We start from the raw sequence: 9,949 nt of genomic DNA, 5'->3' as shown, positions 1-9,949 counted from the left end.
GAGCCTCTGTGTTTTGTGAAGCAACTTCGTCACCTTCGGGGATTCCTATAAGGCGAATATTAGTTTTCTTCGTATTACCCCAGAGCTCTTTGAGAGAGTGATCCATTTTTGTTCTCCATTTCTCTTTATCCTTGAGTTCTTGTGCATGTTCAAAAGCTTTGTCTTAAATGTCAGAGATCCTTTCTTCTGCTTGCTCCATTCTGTTACTAAGGGAGTCTACTGTATTTTTCAGATCTTTGCAGGCTGCAAACTCTTGCCCCAATGTTTCAAAATCTTTGGTCATTTTATCTTTGAAATTGTTGAATTCTTGAGACATCTTTTGAATAATTTCTTGAGGTACTAATTCCCTCCTTTCTTCCATTTTGTTAATCTTAATTGCTATCTAAATTCTCAACTCAATTTCTGACATCTCAGGGATCTGTTTATGGATCGAGTCTTCAATTGCATCTGCCCCATTTTTCCTTGGGGTAGTTGATCTACTCTGGTTATTCAAGTTGCCAGAGTTTTTCCACTGATTCTGTCCCATGCTGAATTTACACCGTTTGGAGTCCGTATCAGAACCATTCAGTGAGTGACTGCCACCAGAGAAGGCACTGACTTCCTCTGGCTGCCCAGAGAGGCAGAGCATGTTTGTCCTGTAGAGCCTCTGGGGGTGTGAGCCTTATTGTTTCCAGTGCTTCCGTTGTTCTTCACCTTGGGGTACCACCATTCTAGTGTGGTTCCCTCTCAACTGACCATCCTCTCATAATTCTCAGGCCACCGCCTGGGGATACTGGGAGCACAAGGCTCTAGCAGGCAGTTCTGGGCCCACCTGGCTCAGGTGCTGGGGGCAGATAACTGCACCATGTCCAATGGCGTGCATGGGACTAGCAATTGGTTCTGGGCCCAACCGGCTCCAGTGCTGGGAGTGGAGAACTCAGCAGCTGCCTGCAGGGCACACACGGCTCTGGCAAGCAGTTCTGGGCTCCCCTGGCCCGGGTGCCAGGAGCGGGGAACTTGGCAGCTGCCCACAGGTCTAGCAAGCAGTTCTGCACCTGACCAACCCAGGTGCTGGGAGTGGGAAGCTTGGTGGCTACCCGCGGATTATGCGCTGGTCTAGCAAGTTCTGGGCCCACCCGACCTGGGTGCTGGGAGCAGGGGACTCAGCAATTGCCCAAGGGTCTAGCAAGCATTTCTAAGCCTGGCTGGCCCAGGTGCCAAGAACAGGGAACTCAGTGGCCACCCACAGGTCTAGTAGGCAGTTCTGGGCACAGCCTACCCAGGTGCCAGGAGTGGGGAACTCGGAGTCTGCCTGCGGGGTGTGCATGGGTCTAGCAGGCAGTTCTGGGCCTCTCAACCAGGGTGCTGGGAGCAGGAAACTTGGCAGCCACCTGTTGGGTGTGCACGGGTCTAGCAAGCTGTTCTGGGCCTGCCCAGCCCCGGTGCCGGGAGCAGGGAATTCAGGAGCTGCCCGCGGGTCTAGCAAGCAGTTCTGGGCCCTCCCAACCTGGGTGCCAGGAGCAGAAAACTTGGCAGCCTCCCACAGGGCATGCACGGGTCTAGCAAGCAGTTCTGACCCACCCAGCCCAGGTGCCGGGAGCTAGGAACTCGGCACCACCTGCAGGTCTAGCAAGCAGTTCTAGGTCCACCCGGCCTGGGTGTCAGGAGCCGGAAACTCCGCAGCCACCTGCGGGACTCGCAGGGCTCTTGCAGGTCTCAGGCCATGGGAGTGCAGATCACTGGTACCTGGGGAATGTGTGTGGCTCTAACAGGTCTCTAGCTGCAGGGCCAGGACTGAGTATTTTGGTCTCACAAGGGTGGGTGACGGTGCTCTTGGGCCCCCCCTCACTGTCTCTGTAGGCAATTGGGGAAGGGTGGACTGGAAATTCAAAATGGCAGTGAAAAACGTTTGTTCAGTTTTTCTGCCTGGCGAGAGAGTGTTCAGGATCTCAGCAGGGTCCCTCTAGGGGAGTAGACCCCCCTTCCTGTAGCTCTCACATGTGGGGTGAGATAATAGGTCCTCAGTTCACTGTTCACCTGTAGAAAACTTACAGAAGCAGATGGAGAGCCAACAAAGAGAAAAATACAACTTTCTTGGAGGAGGGGCTGGAGACTTTTCTTTTTGGGTGTATTATGTACCTGGAGATTGCTTTCTTGGAGTCTCAACTTGCCTCAGCAGAGGTGTCCTGAAGATATCACTCTTCTCTCTTGGCTAAGCTCCCAATCTTCAACATTATTGGGTATTTTCTGGACATTATCCTTCCCTCTGAATGGGAGTTTCTGTCAGAGGCTGGCACCTGTCGGCCATCTTAGTACCACAATATCTTAACTACTAAGTTAAGTGCTCAGATCAAGTAAGGTCCATTCTCCAATTCTGTCCTTCTCCAACATCGTGTTGGCCATTGTGGTCTTTTGCCTCTACTTATAAACTTAGGACCAGATTGTAAATATCCACAAAACATCTTGTTGGTCATTTTGATTCCTGAGATTTAAAATGAAATAACAACTTGCTAGTATTAATTCTTCCTATCCATGAACATGGAATTTTCTCCATTTATTTAGTTCTTCTTTGATTTCCTTCATCAGAGTTTTATAGTTTTCCTCATATAGATTTGTTAGGTTTATACCTTAGTATTTAATTTACTGGTCCTAATGTAAATGGTGTTGTGTTTTTGGTTTCTAATTCCAATCATCCACTCACTGCTGGTATAAAGGAAAGCAATGGGACATGCAGACTTAGTGTACAGTATATCCCAAAAACTTGCTACAATTACTGATGACTTTCAACAGGATTGTTGTTGTTGTTCATTCGGGGATTGCTGTTGTTGTTCATTCAGGGTTGTTCTGTATAGACAGTCATGTCATCTGTGAATCAAGACAGTGTTATTTCTTCTTTCTCCAGCTGTAAACTTTTTGTTTCCTCTCCTGTCTTACTAAACTAGCTGGGACTTCCAACAGGATGCTGAGAAAGAGTTCTGCCTCAGCCAGGTGACTGAAGCCAATGTGTAAAGCATACATCTTGTTGACAGTGTGTACCCCAATACAAAGTGATGAGCTGGCAGTTTACCTGCATGATCTTCCTCCCAGAAACTATAACCTCAGTCTAATCATGAGAAGAACACCAGACAAGTATCAATAGAACAGCATCTAAAAAAAAAAAAAGACTACCTGACCATTACCTCTCAAAACTGTCAATATCATTAAAATCAAAGAAAATCTGAGAAATTCTCAGCCTAAGGCTGACAAAGGAAACATGATCATTGAATGGTACTATGTTAACCTAGATGGGCTCCTGAAACAGAAGCAGGACAGTAGGTAAAAACTGAAGGAATCTGAATACACTGTGGGCTTTAGTTAATCACAATGTGTGGATATTGTGATAAACCATAATTTAGCTGCAATTTGTGACAAGTAAACCATACTTACATAAGATGCTAATAACAGAGGAAATCATAGGTGGGGGGGGGAAGTATGTGGGAACTCTCTGCACTAACAATTCCTTTGTAAATCTAAAACTGCTGTAAAAAATAAAATCCACTAATAAAAAAGGTAACATCCCTGAGGTAATGGACTGCTGTGTATACTAATAGTGGTAGTGGATACACAAACCCATACATGTGATAAAACTGTATAGAGCAAATGCACACACACACACACACACAAATAAGTACAAGTAACAAGAATTCCCAGCAAGAATGGCAGGTTGTATTAATGTCAATATCCTGGTTGTAATGCTTCAAAACTATAGTTCTGCAAAATGGTCCCACTGAAGGAAACTGGGTAAAGGATACAATTGCATGGGAATCTACCATCATCTCAACAAAATTTCAGTTAAACACTGTTTGCATGATTGCAATTAATGTACACAGCTATGATTTAATAAAAAATAAATGATTGCATTAATGTACACAGCTATGATTTAATAAAAAAAATAGTTCCAAAAAGAATGTCTACAAGGATAGCAAGAAGAATGAATTTGAGCAATTTCTTATCTCCGAACTTAATTTTTATGTGAACTCAGGAATATTCAAACTAGAAAGGATGATGGGGCAAGTTGTAAGAGAAAGCAGAACAGCAACATTAGTCGTAGGAAGAAGAAAAAGAAGGATAAGGGGAAGAGTGAAGAGGAGACGTTCAAGAGTGGAAGAGCAAGAAGAGTATTAGTGCTCCCCTGAGTAGCCAGATGTCAACATTTGTTAAAGGCAGAAAATATCCCGTTTGAAGGGTCACAAAGTGTTCTGGATGGAAGCTGGTATTTACCTTAGATGCAAACAGCTTCTTTATTTTCAATAATTGCATTAAGTTATTATTATGCAGGTGCATGTCATGTCATCTGAGCACGTGACACATTAACAGAAGACAACAATAACGCCTTAATGAAAACAATTAGAGAAACAATCAGGAAAGGTCTGAATTCTGATCTCAGGAATTACTCAGCATAGCTGACCTTGGGTATTATCAAGGGGTCAGGTTGTGGCATCAAACCTTTCATGTGGCACAGGCTTGGGCGTTCTCCACAGGCAAAACCAAGCTTCCTATGCCAGATAGTAACAAACCCACCAGCCCTGCCTGTCTGAGACAGTCTCTCCTGTAGGAATCTTCCAAGTACCCCATCAGCATAAAGACAGTCCCATCGTCAAGGGCGAATATAACAGCCACAGAGAATGGGGAAGTGCCCAGCCTTGTCTCCAGGAAGGGAGCGGGAAACCAGTACTGGCACAGTGCCCTTTAGTTTTCACGTCAAAGATTCCCTCAGGCTTCTTCTGCCAAAAAGCATCAACCAGGCCCTGCATAGACAAGATTTATGTCACATAAATGTGGGATTAATAACTTAGAAAAAGGAGCCTCCCTGGAGCCTTGGTGGCAGCCCTGGGCTGGGTGTCTGTGCTTCTTCTTCACGCTCCCCTGCACCTGCCCTGTTTGGACTCAGCATCTGCTCCCACCACACAACCCAGGTGGAGACACATCAAGTGGAGCAGATCATATCTCCTCATCTGGCCTGGCATTTGTCTGTCACGCTGTATCTGGAATGTGATACCCAGTTGACAAAAAGCAGCCCTTGCATATGCTGGGAGACCCTTTGTTCTACCAAGTGCCCCTGCTGTTTGGGGTCCTTGAAAGGTTCAGAGATTCAGGCCTCTCTCTCCTGGGCTTTTTCAAGACAAATGGCCAGATCACAAAACAGCAGGTGCTGCCCAGATCCACATCTGTGCCTGCTGGTGCAGACACGCCTTTGACTACTCCATTGCAGAACCCGTCAAAGAGGGTTCAGAGTCATGCACACCTGTGCACGTGTGCATGTGTGTGCGCATGTGTGCATGTGTGTGTGTGCATGCATGTGCAAGCATGCCTGAGCATGTGTGCATGTGTGTGTGCATGCATGGATGTGCACAGAGGTTCTGGGACTTGGGTTCTGTGTGTGCTAAGCTTTGCTGTCTTCCTTTTTGTCTGGAGCCTTATTATGAGTGTTCATGACGTCACAATGAAATGTCACTTACCAGCTGGGTGCAGTGGCTCCAAGGAAGGACCCTGAAAGGAGTCATGGATGTAGTGTCTGGTGGTGAGACAGAGAGAGAATCCCAGAGCCCACAGTAACCTCCCTTCTCCCTCTGAAAGAGTTATAAACAGTGCTCAGGAACCCTAGCATCAGCTGATATGAAAAAAATCTCATTTAAATTCTCTGAAAGCTCCATTCATAGCAGATACCCAATGTGTATATTAACCTCCAAAGGACAGTATCAGACTTTTTAAAAGGACCCCTTATCATTGTTGTTTCCTGGTTACCTCTATCAAACCCCAGCAGACATTGGTCTTCTTATGCCAATAGACATGGCCTTGTATTAAGAGCAGCTGCTGTGCCTTCCCAGTGGCGTTCTTTCATCATCAACCCTCCTTTGAGTGAGAAAGCACCTGTCACCCAAACACCTCACAAGTTAATTCTCACGCTCCCAATGTCCTCACCTTCGTACATGCTGAACTCCAGTCTGAATGAAAACTCTTAGGCCAAGGCTTCTTATAAGCAGATTACAGGATCAACAATTTGTTTTTAGGGGGTTTTTAAAAATGATTGCAGAAATTTATCATAAAGATGTCTGCTTCTTTTTTGCAGGGTTTTTGTAGGGGATTTTGCCTTTTTGTTTTTGAGTCAGAATGGAGGACTCCTGGCATTCTATCTTCACAAAGAGCAAGCACTGACCCCGGGACAGTGACAGCATGTCTTGGCGAGCCTGCTGAATTCTTCTCATGCCTTCCACAGGATTTCAGCTATGTGAGTTCTCTCAACATTCTCTGCAAGGCCCCATGTTTGAGGGCTAGTGAGTGGCCTGGTGGGTGGACCCCTCATTGGAAGAGGCATGAACTCTAGTGCTCACTGCGCAGACCACTGAGGGAGGGGCCAGCATGGACCAGGGGAAGAGACCCGAGTATTGGCTGGGAACTTGAACAAGGCCATCTCCTCAGTGCTTTGTAAAACTAAGTAAATGCTGTATTACAAGAGTGGTATCTGTGGGCCCTTGCTTTGAAAACTCCAAAGCAAGGTTTTATCCAACATTTGGTTCCCTGAAGACCATTGGATGATGACTGTATCTTCTACATTTTCTGCAAAGAGCACACATCAGTGCTGACACTGAGTCTTTCTGTTTCCCTGATGCCACACCCTCTTCCTTTAGCTGAGAACAAAGAGTTTTCCCACAGTCACATGCCACTTTTGACCCTGTCTCTCAGTGCCCCAAGGTTTATTTTGCCTCTGAGAGCCTCATTCATTACTTAAAGCCCGCTTTTTTGTAGAGTCAGTTCCTGGAACAAGTAGAACCTGAAATAACTCAGCCTTCTTTTATTCGGTTCTTTTTAACATTCCAGGCACTGTATTCAGTGCCACAGGTATGCTCAGAGCAACACACCAGGCCGTGATAAAACTAGGTGTCATGGACAAATAAATATACATGCATGACTTATGTTGACATGAGGGATTGTGCACAGTTTTGTGGAGTAGATAGATGGACTGTGAGAAATGGTTAGGGTTTCAGCACTCAGAGAAATGGGATGAGGAATAGAAATACAACTAGCAAGAGAGTCAGGAGCTGAAAGAACAAGCCAGCATGGGAAAGGAGGCAGGGGTGCAGCTGTGTGCAGGGGCATGGTGTGGGCTGGAGGCCAGGTGCTCAGGGGAGGGTGGGCCCATGGTCACCACAGTGATGAGTGTGCACTTGTTCCTTGGCAATAGAGAGCAGTGGGAGGTGTCTCAGCAGGGGAGCACCATGCTCCGCATGCCTCTGGTGACAGGCAGACTTGGGGGGATGGAGACAGGGTTCCCTGAGCCCTTAGACAGCAGGCTTACCCTTCCCTACCCCTCCAGTGGTTCTAACTCACAGTATCCTTCCTGAAATAAGGCAATAACCTTTTTGAAAGATACTACCTTTAAACTGAAGACTCTTAGCAGCTAAAGAAAATGTCAACATCCAAAAGCCCGTCTTCACAACAAGAAGGGATTCGTGGAAGCCCCTCTCTGGGGCATCACCACAGTGATGAGTGTGGAGAGAGAGGCCCTCGCCTTTTTCTGCCAGGCTTCCTCCTGGGAGACCCCAAAGTCCATGGATAGCCCTCAACCAGCAATTATAATTCATGACAATCTGTAAGCTTTCTCAGATTTGAGGTTTCCACTTTTCTGCATCTTTCAAGGCTTCAGGTGTGGAAGGCCAAGTGGCCGAGGGGAGGGCACCTTACTCACCCTGCTTCAGGTGTAGAAGGCAGGCGGGGTGGAAAGGTTCTCTCACCTCTGTCACTTGGCCACTTGGCAGGGCTCCTGCCTTCCTCCCGGAGAACCCACAAAGGCTCTCTCTACCCCAAGGGCCGTTCCTCACATTCTTGTCTTTAATTGCATGTGCAAATACTCACTGCATTTTCTATAAGTTTGTGAATGAAATGAAGAGAAGGAGCAAGAGAAAGTTGCAAACAACAAAACAACTCAAAGCCCAGTTCTTGGTAAGTATTAATACGTACTTTTCAAAACCATGAGAAAATGAAAATTCCTGTGGTCCAAAAATTCCTGTGGCCAAGTTCAGTGACTGGCAATCAGATGCATCATACTTTTCTGATGACAGAGCACAAAGTGAGCATCCAGCCACCTGGGGACCCGCACAATGACACTCACATTTCTCCCCTTACAAAAGCTCAGAGGACAAGCTTCTGATTTTTTTAAATCAAAATAAAACATGAAGAGTACAGCAAAGTGTGTTTCTCTTCTAGCAACTGAACCATCATCTCAGCCTCACATTTTCCAGTGCCCAACATCAGGCTTGCCTCAGTCTGGGGCTGATCACCCCTGGTCCTGAGAGGAATCTCCTTGCAAGGGACAAGGCGTTCTCCTTCAGACTCCTCCTCCACGGCAGAAGGCTGTGTTCTTTGGAGGCCCCTGTCACCTACTCTCATCAGAGGGAAAATTGTCTCCCTCCCCCCTGGGCCAAGGAGCCAGCAGGCAGAAAGCTCTGGAGCAGGAGGGTGGGGCATGATTCATGCTGAGCTGAAAAGTGACTCAAAAAGGAAATTGCCTGGTGTGCTGGATGACACAGTGTGTTGTAATCTGCTGTGCGCAGACCTGTCTGCCACATGGCTGTCTACCTTGCCCTTGTAAGAAAGTCAGGTGGACCTTGGGCACACTCCAGACTTCCACCCACACAGCGGCTGCAACACCTCTCTTGGCTGAGTCTCTGCGGTGGTGGCCTGTTCGCAGTTGCACTGAGATTAGAAGACAAGTATCAGCAAGTTAGGTACAAATACAGACCTACTGGGCTGCCAAAATGAAAGCAAAAGAAAGAGAGGGACACTAACTACACAGGCCCAGAACTCTCAGCATCTCTGCTTTAGCTCACCCACCATGCATGTCACAGTTCATGCCCAGAGCTGTCTCTAAGTATGGACAAAAAGTTGTACTTTTGATTTTACTCTTCTTTCCTTTCTTTTCTTCTCCTTTATTTTATTTTGATCAAGTGCTATCAGCTAAAGTTTGGATTGAGGTACATGGAATTGCTGACTTAATAAGTCAAAAGTGAGCAAATGTCCTCGTTTTATATGGTTCCATTTAACAGACTCCATGAAAAGATAGTCAAAGCTTCTTCAAAAATTGCTATGTTGTTTCTCAGTCAGGCTTCAGCAGGCCTCCTGATGTTTGTTAATCTCTTTCTTATCTGGTGGGTCCTCACCAAGTGCTCCTGGAGGTGCTGGAAGGAGGGAAGTGCCTAGGAGGAGGCTGACTGGGGCCCGCCATTGCCTCTCTCCCCACCCAGGAGGTGCAAGCCCATTCCACAGCTATGAATGAAGTGTTGACATCTGGGTGAAATTCATACCAAATCAGGCTTCTGGGGTTGCGCTAGAGTTAGCCACTGCCGTTGTGGCCAGAGGAGCCCTGGAAGTGGTCCTGTGCCTTGTGAGAATGGCCAGAGCCACATCTGACCTCCTGGGTGACATAAAGAACACCCCACATATACACCCTCTGAAACCCAAGATGAGATGCCAGAGCTTTTCTAAAAGTCAATTATATTGTGTTCTTACTGATATAGATTTTTCTATTCTTCCTCCTTCCTTCCTTCCTCCCTTCTTTCTTTCCTCCTTCCTCCCTCCCTATCTCCCTTCCCTTTTTCCTTCCTTCAGTTAAAATGTGTTGAATGTATACTATGCCAGCCACCATGATTTTGCAGCAAAAATAATTCAGTCTCAGACTCTTCTCAGAAAGCTTACATTCTACAAAGGGAGAATGAACACACCCACATACAGGTAACCCAGCAATGCCCAGGCTGCATGAACATAACAGGAGAGGCCACTGCCTGAGCCTGGGACTGAGGGGTACAGGTGGGCACTGACCCTCACTTGCCCCCTGCACTCACCCACTGCCTGAGCCTGGGACTGAGGGGTGCAGGTGGGCGCTGACCCTCACTCGCCCCCTGCACCCACCCACTGCCTGAGCCTGGGACTGAGG

The sequence above is a fragment of the Otolemur garnettii genome, unplaced genomic scaffold (assembly GCF_000181295.1).
Source record: "Otolemur garnettii isolate 467f Iridium unplaced genomic scaffold, OtoGar3 scaffold00215, whole genome shotgun sequence".
In the NCBI taxonomy this organism is placed as follows: domain Eukaryota; kingdom Metazoa; phylum Chordata; class Mammalia; order Primates; family Galagidae; genus Otolemur; species Otolemur garnettii.
This window is presented reverse-complemented; position numbering follows the sequence as displayed.